The following is a 9,208-nucleotide window of genomic DNA, read 5'->3' on the forward strand; positions in this document are numbered from 1 at the left end:
CATTTTTTATATTCTTGTAAAATATCTTTAAATTGTTTTTTAAATGATTATAATATGTAATGATCAGTTTTGTTTTACAGAATCAATCAATCATATAAAATCTTATAGTGTCTATAATAACTTACTCTTTTTTTTTATCAAAATAAGATACTTCTACAGAGCGTAGTAAAATGAATAGTGCCATAAATGAGATATATCCATATACAAGTGACGTATGAAATCATAAAAGTGAGACCATACATATACAGGGTGTTTCCAAAGTAGTCTAACAAATTTTAGAGTGTGATTCCTCGTGTGTTTTTAAGAAAAAAAACTGTGTATAACATGTATAAAAGTGTAGTATAATAAAAATATTTTTTTAGAAAAAGATGCAGTGGCGTAGGTACCATTTATATTAATCAAGAAATTAGATTTTTTCAAAGTTTTAACACCCTGTAGATCAGAAAGGAAGTACTTTAGATCCCAGATTTGTATAAACTTTTTGTCTTAAAGACATATCGCAACCTATTTTTTTTAGGCTACTTAGGAAACACAGTGTATATGTAAACTATGACAAAACTCTTAACGCATTGAATAGTATAAAAAAATAACTGTAAATTTAATTTACTCTATTTCCAAAAATACATCAATGTAATGCTGTAATTACAAAGTAACTAGGTATATGTATAAATTGACTTTACGCAACGGTACTTAATTCTATTCATGTATTAATGAAACATATTTAAAAAGTATATAAGAAAAAATCTACTAGTAATATTAAGGATTAAAAATTTATGGTATGGTAGTGATTAATTATTTAAAGTAAGTTTTTGGAAACTAAAGCTCTTAGCATATTACAGCCAACGAATACAAAATGCACTTAAAAACGCACAATATAAAAAAATAATTATTTCAAACATAATTCAAACACTATCATACCCATTTGTTAAATATTAAAAATAAACCAATTTATCTGTACATCTTTAAAATCTTTAAAGTTTTCCTCTTCAGTTCATAAACATTTTAATATTTTGGGTAAAAGTTAACTTAAAATGAAGCTATGTGAACTTTATTTATTTATTTTATTTGTGATTTTTTTTAATTTTAAGTTAAGATATAGTTCGTAATAGCTTAATTTACCATGAAAACTTAACTGTCAATCAAGTACGTGTCATTACAAGACAATTTTTCTAATTTAATGATACTTGCGAATCAATATCTGCTGACATTCTATACAAATCGCGAGAAAAAACCTCAAAAGAACATCAATCTGAAAATCGAATAAAAACGACGTCAAAGTAGGCGTTGAAAAATAATAAATCAAGGAACTAGAGGTCATGGCGATATAAAGGCAAATAATGCACTGCCAATTTAGTTCAAAAAATTCATCGTATCACAATAATGTGTTCACGACACATCACATAATAATGCAACACAACACGAGCATTGGTATCTCTTTTGAAAATCAAAAAACTAGTGCACATTCTTATAGCGACTTTATTAGGGCTATCTGCTAGTATTTTTAGATTTTCAAATTAACTGATAGTTTGGCAGGGGCAAAGTTATTTTTTTTAAATACGGACCTGCATTTTTCATTTCGGGTTTTCAAAGAGCTCGGTCTCCTGAGTACAATGATATGCCACACTTTCTAATTTTTTTTTGTTTTGGCTACCTTAACAACAACAAAACTATTTAATTATTAATTAAAATAATTTAAAGTCCGACCCTGGCTTTTAAAATTATTTAATCTGATTATATTCATCGCAACAATGTTGAACAGCGCTAATTAACATTAAATCAGGCCAATTGAAAGATTCAAATAAATAATGTCCAGGTCAGCAATTTAAAGATATTATTTTTAACTTTTTTTATTGTGAATTTGAAATCTCAGTGCACGATCTAATAATATGCATAATATTAATTGTATTTATTATAAACCACCCTCCCTATTGCACAAATTTATTTCTCGTTCAATTTTATTTATAGCTCTTTGGACATATCTTCTTATACCGTATGATCGAAAAAAAAACGGCGTCCAGTTGGCTGGGAAATGACGATCGATGACATTTTAAAAATACTATCAGTCTTTATACTATACTATAAAGTCGCTATGAGAATGTGCAATTAGCCTTTTGATTTTCTAAAAAAATTCCAAAAAACTCAGCAATCAAAATTTTAAAACTTTTTTGATGGCATCTTGGTGAACATCCCAAAGCGCAACTTTGCCCCAATTTAACCATGTTCGTATCTATCACAGTTACCGAGATACCAATGCTGGTACCCCGAATTTGTAGCACCCTGTATATTATGTCAGCTAGATTCAAAAATTTTCATATTTTCCTAACTTTTATTTTAATTATTTTGTCTGTCATTTTTGTAGCTCTTATATTGAATCTTTCCAAAATAACAAAAGTAAAAAATAATCAAACAAATAAATCAGAGGAATTAATAGAATAATTGATATTTAAATGACAGCGTTAATAATATTTAAAAAAATAAATTCTGTAGATTCTTCGGAAAAAAAATATCAAAGAATGATTGTTTTTAGATTAAGTAATTACAAAAATAGTGAAAAAATTAAGAAAATTGTATGAAAGTTTTAAAATATTTTTAGGTAATTTTTGATCAATCTTATCAGTATTATTATCATCTATTCTGAGATTAGTAAGTCTATATTATAGTATACGATCGAAAAAGTCTAGTCGATTTGATTTTAGTGTATTTATTTAAACAATTATTTATTTGTAAATTTTCATTTGTTATAATTAGCGGATTTCAATTATAATTTTACGAAAAATATTGTAATTAACTTTTAGTTTTATTTTTATAATGTATCTAAAAAGCCATATATACAATCTTTGTAAATTTACATGAACTTTTAATAATATATCAAAAAATATCTGTCCTAAATTATAAAGTTTTTACACAACCAATTTGTAAGCAAAAATGTAGGATCTAAATCTAAAAGCTTTATTTTTAAAATATTTATCTACTTCCGTTTCTTGACACATCCGGTATAATAAAAATGGATATTTTTTTCTATTTTAATATACCGGGTGTTTCGCAAAAGTGGCCCACATTATCACTTTTCTATTTATACGGATAAAGAAACAGGAAGTGACCGCAAGCAATTGAATACGTGAATCAATCCAGATTTATGTCATAAATGCCAAAATTTCGTTATATTATCTAAAAAAAATAAAAAAGTTATAGGGGTGAGCCACTTTTGAGAAACACCCGGTATACAATACTTTTAAAAAATGGTTGTGTGAATAGGCTTATAATTACATTTTTATAATTTGCTACATATTTCGGTATACGTTTCAGATATTTCTAACTTATCTTCGGCTATTCCTAGTTAATATCAAAATAAATAATATATTAATTTAGAATTATCATACGAATTACATATCAGGAACTAAAATGTTGCACACTACAGTGATTTCGTAAACCTGAGGAGATTTAAAGATTATTAAATTAATGAAAACATAACATTATAAAATGTTGTTTTTCTTCAAGTTTACGAGACTTCTGTATGTAAATTCTTAAATGGGACAAAGAGTTTGTAACTGTAAATATTTTATTTGATTGTTTTTATTGAAAATATAGGGATGTTCTGAAATGTGTAGATATATTTTAATCTGTGGTTACGTTCTAGTCTGACGCATGGCTGTCATTCCTTCACAGTTTTAATGTGTATTTTTTTAAGTTATAGCCTTTGTTTATTTTGCAAAAAATTTAAATTTCTAAATTCATAAAACCTTCTATCATATTTATATTCGTAAAATTTTAGAACCAGCATTTTGAATTCAGAATAATTTTTATATATTATGTGTTAAGAGCGAATTTACAATAATATATTCTATAATGCCTATTATATTATTTTTGTGAATTAAGGACTATAAAAAAATACATGATTTATTACAAAAATAAAAATTCAAAGTATATTATTTTTTACTAAAACTTTTTTGAATTGTATCCGTTAACTATAACATATCGTTAATTTTATGTACTATTTATAATGTAATATTTTTTGTACATTTATTGTTGGTTACATATAATTTTACATTTTTTTATCTATTTATATTAATTTATTTTTGTATATTAATGCATTAAAGTGCTCTGAAAAGCAATAAAAATGTTTTTATTTAGCCCTGTTACCCACTATCCTTATAATATTATGTTACAAAATATCTATACAGGGTATTTCAAAACAAATTCAAACAACTGTGAGGGGTGTTTCCTTAATTGTTAGAAATCAAGGATATTTTGTTATACAGGGTGTCCCAGAAATCAGTGCAAGTATTTTAACTGGTAATATAGTTCATCCCAAGAAACACCCTATAAGGTTTTTTTCGCGAAAAAAAAAATTCAAAATTCGAAATTTTTTGAAAATTTTTTTGGATTTTTTTTTAGTTTTAAGTTAAACATAAAAACATAATTTCTTGATAATATGACAACATAGGTATTAGATTAAATTTACAAAAAAGTAAATCCAGAAAAGATCCAGTGGTTCACAAAATTTTAGCAAAAAAATTTTTTTTTTGGAAATTAACTAACGTAAAATAACTCCGTTATTTTGGACTTATTTGAAAAACGATAAAGATAAAATATGTTTTTTTTATCGAGATATTCCACCCCTTAAAATACTTGCACTTATTTCTGGGCAACCCTGTATAAACGTAGTGTCAGATATTGTAGTATAAAATGATGAAAAAATTATTACATCTATAAAATGTAATTATTCCATAAGTTTTTATCTTAAAAACTTATGGAATAATTACATTTTATAGATGTTACCAACACATAACAAGTCATACAGGGTTGTTCATCACATACAACACGGAATACAGTAGCTAATCGATTAGATTTTTACAAATTGTAAGTTTCGGGTTCGTTGACGGACTATTAGAGCTATAGTTTAAAAATATTTTTACAAGATACGGAGTGTCCCAAATAAATAAAAAATATCAAAGTTGTATTTTTTTAAATGAAACCCCCTGTGTATTTTCATTTTTAGTTTCTACCAGTTTCTATGAAAAAAATACAGGTAAATTTGATTAAGGTTTATCACATTTAAACCTTGCCGTTTTTGAAATATTTTCAATTTTGCGAAATTGCAGTAAAAATTTTAAAGCTTTTCATTTCTCCAAGGGTATCAAAGTTTTTAATACTAAATATTTACTGAAGTTTATTTATTGGTCCGTTATTATGTTGCAATAATATTTTTATTATTGCAACATACTACCTCATACAGACTGTCTATAAGTCTAAAAATTGTAACAAATCGTAACAATTGTAAACAAATGTACAAAATGTACATGAGCCAAAAACGATAATGTTACTAACCCATTGGTATACAAAAAGAAAACTATTTAAATCTTTGTAAAAGAGTAGGTATACAGGTTAAATATACCATCATTATTTCCGTCCAAATATTAATTAATTACATACCCAACTGTGTTAGATAATAAATTATTCTAAATAAATGTGGATTTGAATCAGAAATCAATATAATAATAAGTTATGAAAATGAACGTCTCTGTTGTTATAAATAAGCATTCGTCAAAAAATGAAATAAAATTTTTAAGGTGTTACTTTTTACCACACTGCCTATCATATACAAGGCTAATACACAATAAAATTAAGTTTTTTAGTATTTGAAGCAATAATTATTAATCAACGCAAAAATTCAATTAATGTAGTTTGAATACTGAAATCATATTAACTGGTCCCCTTTAACAAACATTTAAACAGTTTTTTTTTTAATGAAATAAACGAACTCTATCGACTCTTTAAAAATGTGTTATCTTTAAAAAATAATCTAAAATGTCAATATTCCATAGGTATATTGATAACTGAGGTCTAAATTATAAGAAAATGCATTTTCTACGAAAACTTGAAGATATAGATAAAAAATGGAATAAGACAATTAAATTGTGCATCTGATTCTCATAAAATATACAGGGTGTTCAATTTAAATTAAAAAATTATTGCCGTTTAAAGCTAGTAACTATTTAAAATAAATGTTTAGACACTCTGTATAAAGTAGTATAAGTTTTATTATTGCAACACAAAATTTAGTAAATAGAAATACTTCAGAACAATATTTGGTTTTAAAAATTTAAATACGTCTGGAGAAATGAAGCATTAACATGACTGTATTTTGACAAAAACCTAAATATTTCGAAACCGGTACGATTAAAATGCGGTAAACCTTAATCAAATTTACCTTTATTTTAATCGTAGAAACTAAAAAGTAATAATATACAGGGTGCTCCATTTAAAAAAATACAACTTTGATATTTTTTATTTATTTGGGACACTCTGTATTATGTAGAAATATTTTTAAATTGTAGCTCTAATAATCCTTCAACGAACCCAAAAATTACAATTTGCAAACATCTAATCGTTTAGCTACAATAATACTCCGTGTCGAATGTGGTGAACAACCCTGTATACAACCTGATATACATATAAAGCCATTTTGGAAACAATGGAGGTTTTTTTCCGTAAACGGTAGTAAATAATGATAATAATTTAGCAATAGAAGCACATTTATATTAAACATTATCAACAAAAATAATAAAAAACAAAAATTAATATCGAAATAATATGTTATTACCTTTTTTATGGTGCTTTAGCAAAATTAATTCAGTGTGAACTTAGTTCATTACCATTTTTACTCATGTGTATCCATATCCATGATTCGCTCTTTGATAATAATTAAACTTACACTAAAAAAAATAAAATAGATACAGTTAAAATAAAATTGAGTGTTAGTTAAACAAGAGTACTATCTTATATAATCTAGAAGAAAAGTGCCATCCTGTAGCTTACATACCATTTTTCTCCTGTATAACCATACAAATAACTTCCCTACAAAGCCAAAACTTAAATTACATATGACTTTGATATTTTAGTGTAATCGATAATTTTTTAGCGACGTTTTCCCGCTAAACTGGCTACACTGAAAAAAACCCGCTAGATCTAGCGGAAAAACTGCTAAGTTGGCAACAGTGCATCCGCCGTTATCAAGTCCTGGATAGATGCTGTCCGCTGCGCGCAGAAATTCCATCGCGTTGCCATGAAAAACCTGACGCTCGCTACCGACGCGAAACAAATACAATGACCGGTCGCCGTAATATGTTAAAAACTCGACAAGAAATTAATCAAAATAATGTAAATTAATAAATATTTCGGTAAACTTACCCTTTTAATAGACTTAACAGACTCCCGGGAACATAATTTTATAAAAACAATCACTACCACATAAGTATTTCCACAAAAATATCGGAAAAAAGAAACGAAAAATTTTTTGACAGGACTCCGCCCCGGCTGCTTGTTCAACACTGGCAAAATTGTTGATATTTTGTAGATTGTTGCGATTGGCTAATAATTATTACCAATGGTTATGGTCTTATAACAGACATATGTGATTGACGTTTTTAGTTATGGAAGGAAGTTTTAACGAAAGTATTGTATCGTAAGGTAAATGTTTTTAAAATAGGTAATAAAAGGGCTTTTTATGGAAAAATTGGTTGTATTATTCGACTTAATAATTTTCTTTCATAAATATGAGGCGTCAAGTTGCAAAACGTTGTTTTGATATTACGCAAAACTGTTTTAGCGAATATTTGAAGCCTTAATTTTACAAAAAATATGTCTATTGAGTGGAATCATTGTTTTGTATCTCGTTTTTTTTAGAAATAAAAATTAATATTTAATTTTTAAAGAGAAAATACACAAAAATAATTCGGATAAGGCGGGTTTTGTTGCTGACCTATGATGCATATTGCAGGTTTTGCTACAGCAAGATATTTGCACCATAACTTGCTTTATTAGATATGCTATTTTATTAAAATTAGGTCAGCATTTGAAACGGATAAAGCGCCAGTAGTAATTAGTAATATTATACAAAAAAAACGGTGTCAGATCGTTTGTCATTTTATATGTAAAATTATATTGTGAATGTCATCGATCATCATTTTCAAGCCAACTGGACGCCGTATTTTTTTGATCATACGGTACATATGTGTAAAAAGCCTATGAAAAAATGCGGGATATGCAACAATAATGATAATAAAAAGAAAATATAAGTGGATAACATGGATTTTGATGCAGTAACGTAATTTCTAGTGAATTTTATATAAAACAGGCGACTTTTACTGCAATTTGGGTAGTGTTTATGTAGATTTCAGCAGTATATACGTACATTTCATTTATTAATATATGATGAGTTCCGAAGAGAACTGGATCAAGCCCTAGAAGATAATTATGGAGAAAATAAGAGTTAAAGTTTTTTAATGTTACTTAATTAAAATTAAACAAGCTGGAGAGAAAAGACACAATAATTTATTATATTTTAAATTGTATAGAAAATATAATAAAGCATAATATCTTTCTTCTCCAGCTGGTTTAATTTTAATTAATTGTATAATTGCAAAGTAAAATAATTCAAAATACAACTGTGGTCCAAAAAAATTCAACAATTTTTAAGAATGTTTGTTTATACTTATACAGGGTGTCCCAGAAATAAGTGCAAATATTTTAACTGGGAGTATAGTTCAACCCCACAAACACACCTATGAGGTTATTTTCGCGAATAAAAAATTTGAAAATTCGAAATTTTTTGAAAAATTTTTTGGATTTTTTTTTAGTTTTTAGTTAAAAAACATTTTTTAAATAATGTTACCGAGTCCCGAAAGTACCGAAAGAACCGGGAATTAATAATTTCGAGTCCCGGTTCTCTGATGTCTCAAAAGAACCAGGAATACCCGGTACTTTCGGTACCGCAATTTCGGTTCTGAAACCTAGTCAACATTGTAGTTCATTAAATTTAGATGCACAAAAAAAAAACAAAAAGAAGTCCAGAAAACGATAGTATAATACTATGGAAACGCGTTTTGATTTTTAGGACTTCTTTAGGAACAAAATTCAACCATATTTTCATGTTTTTTTTTAATTATCCCGAAAACGGTATGGAAATTTGGAAAAATATAAACAGAATTGACCATTTTAGAACAAGCAAAATTTTTATGAAGAATGCATTTTTTCCCAAAATACCGACAATAAAAAAGGCTTTCCTCTTGTAAAGAATATCTGGGGACATACTGTATATGGAATCGTCAACAAAGAACTATACAGAGTGAATTTTAAATAAATGGAAATATTTTTAGGGGTAATATATTTCGACCCTTGAAAAATAATTATGAGGTTTTTTTCGCGA

Source organism: Sitophilus oryzae, unplaced genomic scaffold, assembly GCF_002938485.1.
Source record: "Sitophilus oryzae breed Bouriz unplaced genomic scaffold, Soryzae_2.0 scaffold_1604_pilon_pilon, whole genome shotgun sequence".
NCBI classification, from domain to species: domain Eukaryota; kingdom Metazoa; phylum Arthropoda; class Insecta; order Coleoptera; family Curculionidae; genus Sitophilus; species Sitophilus oryzae.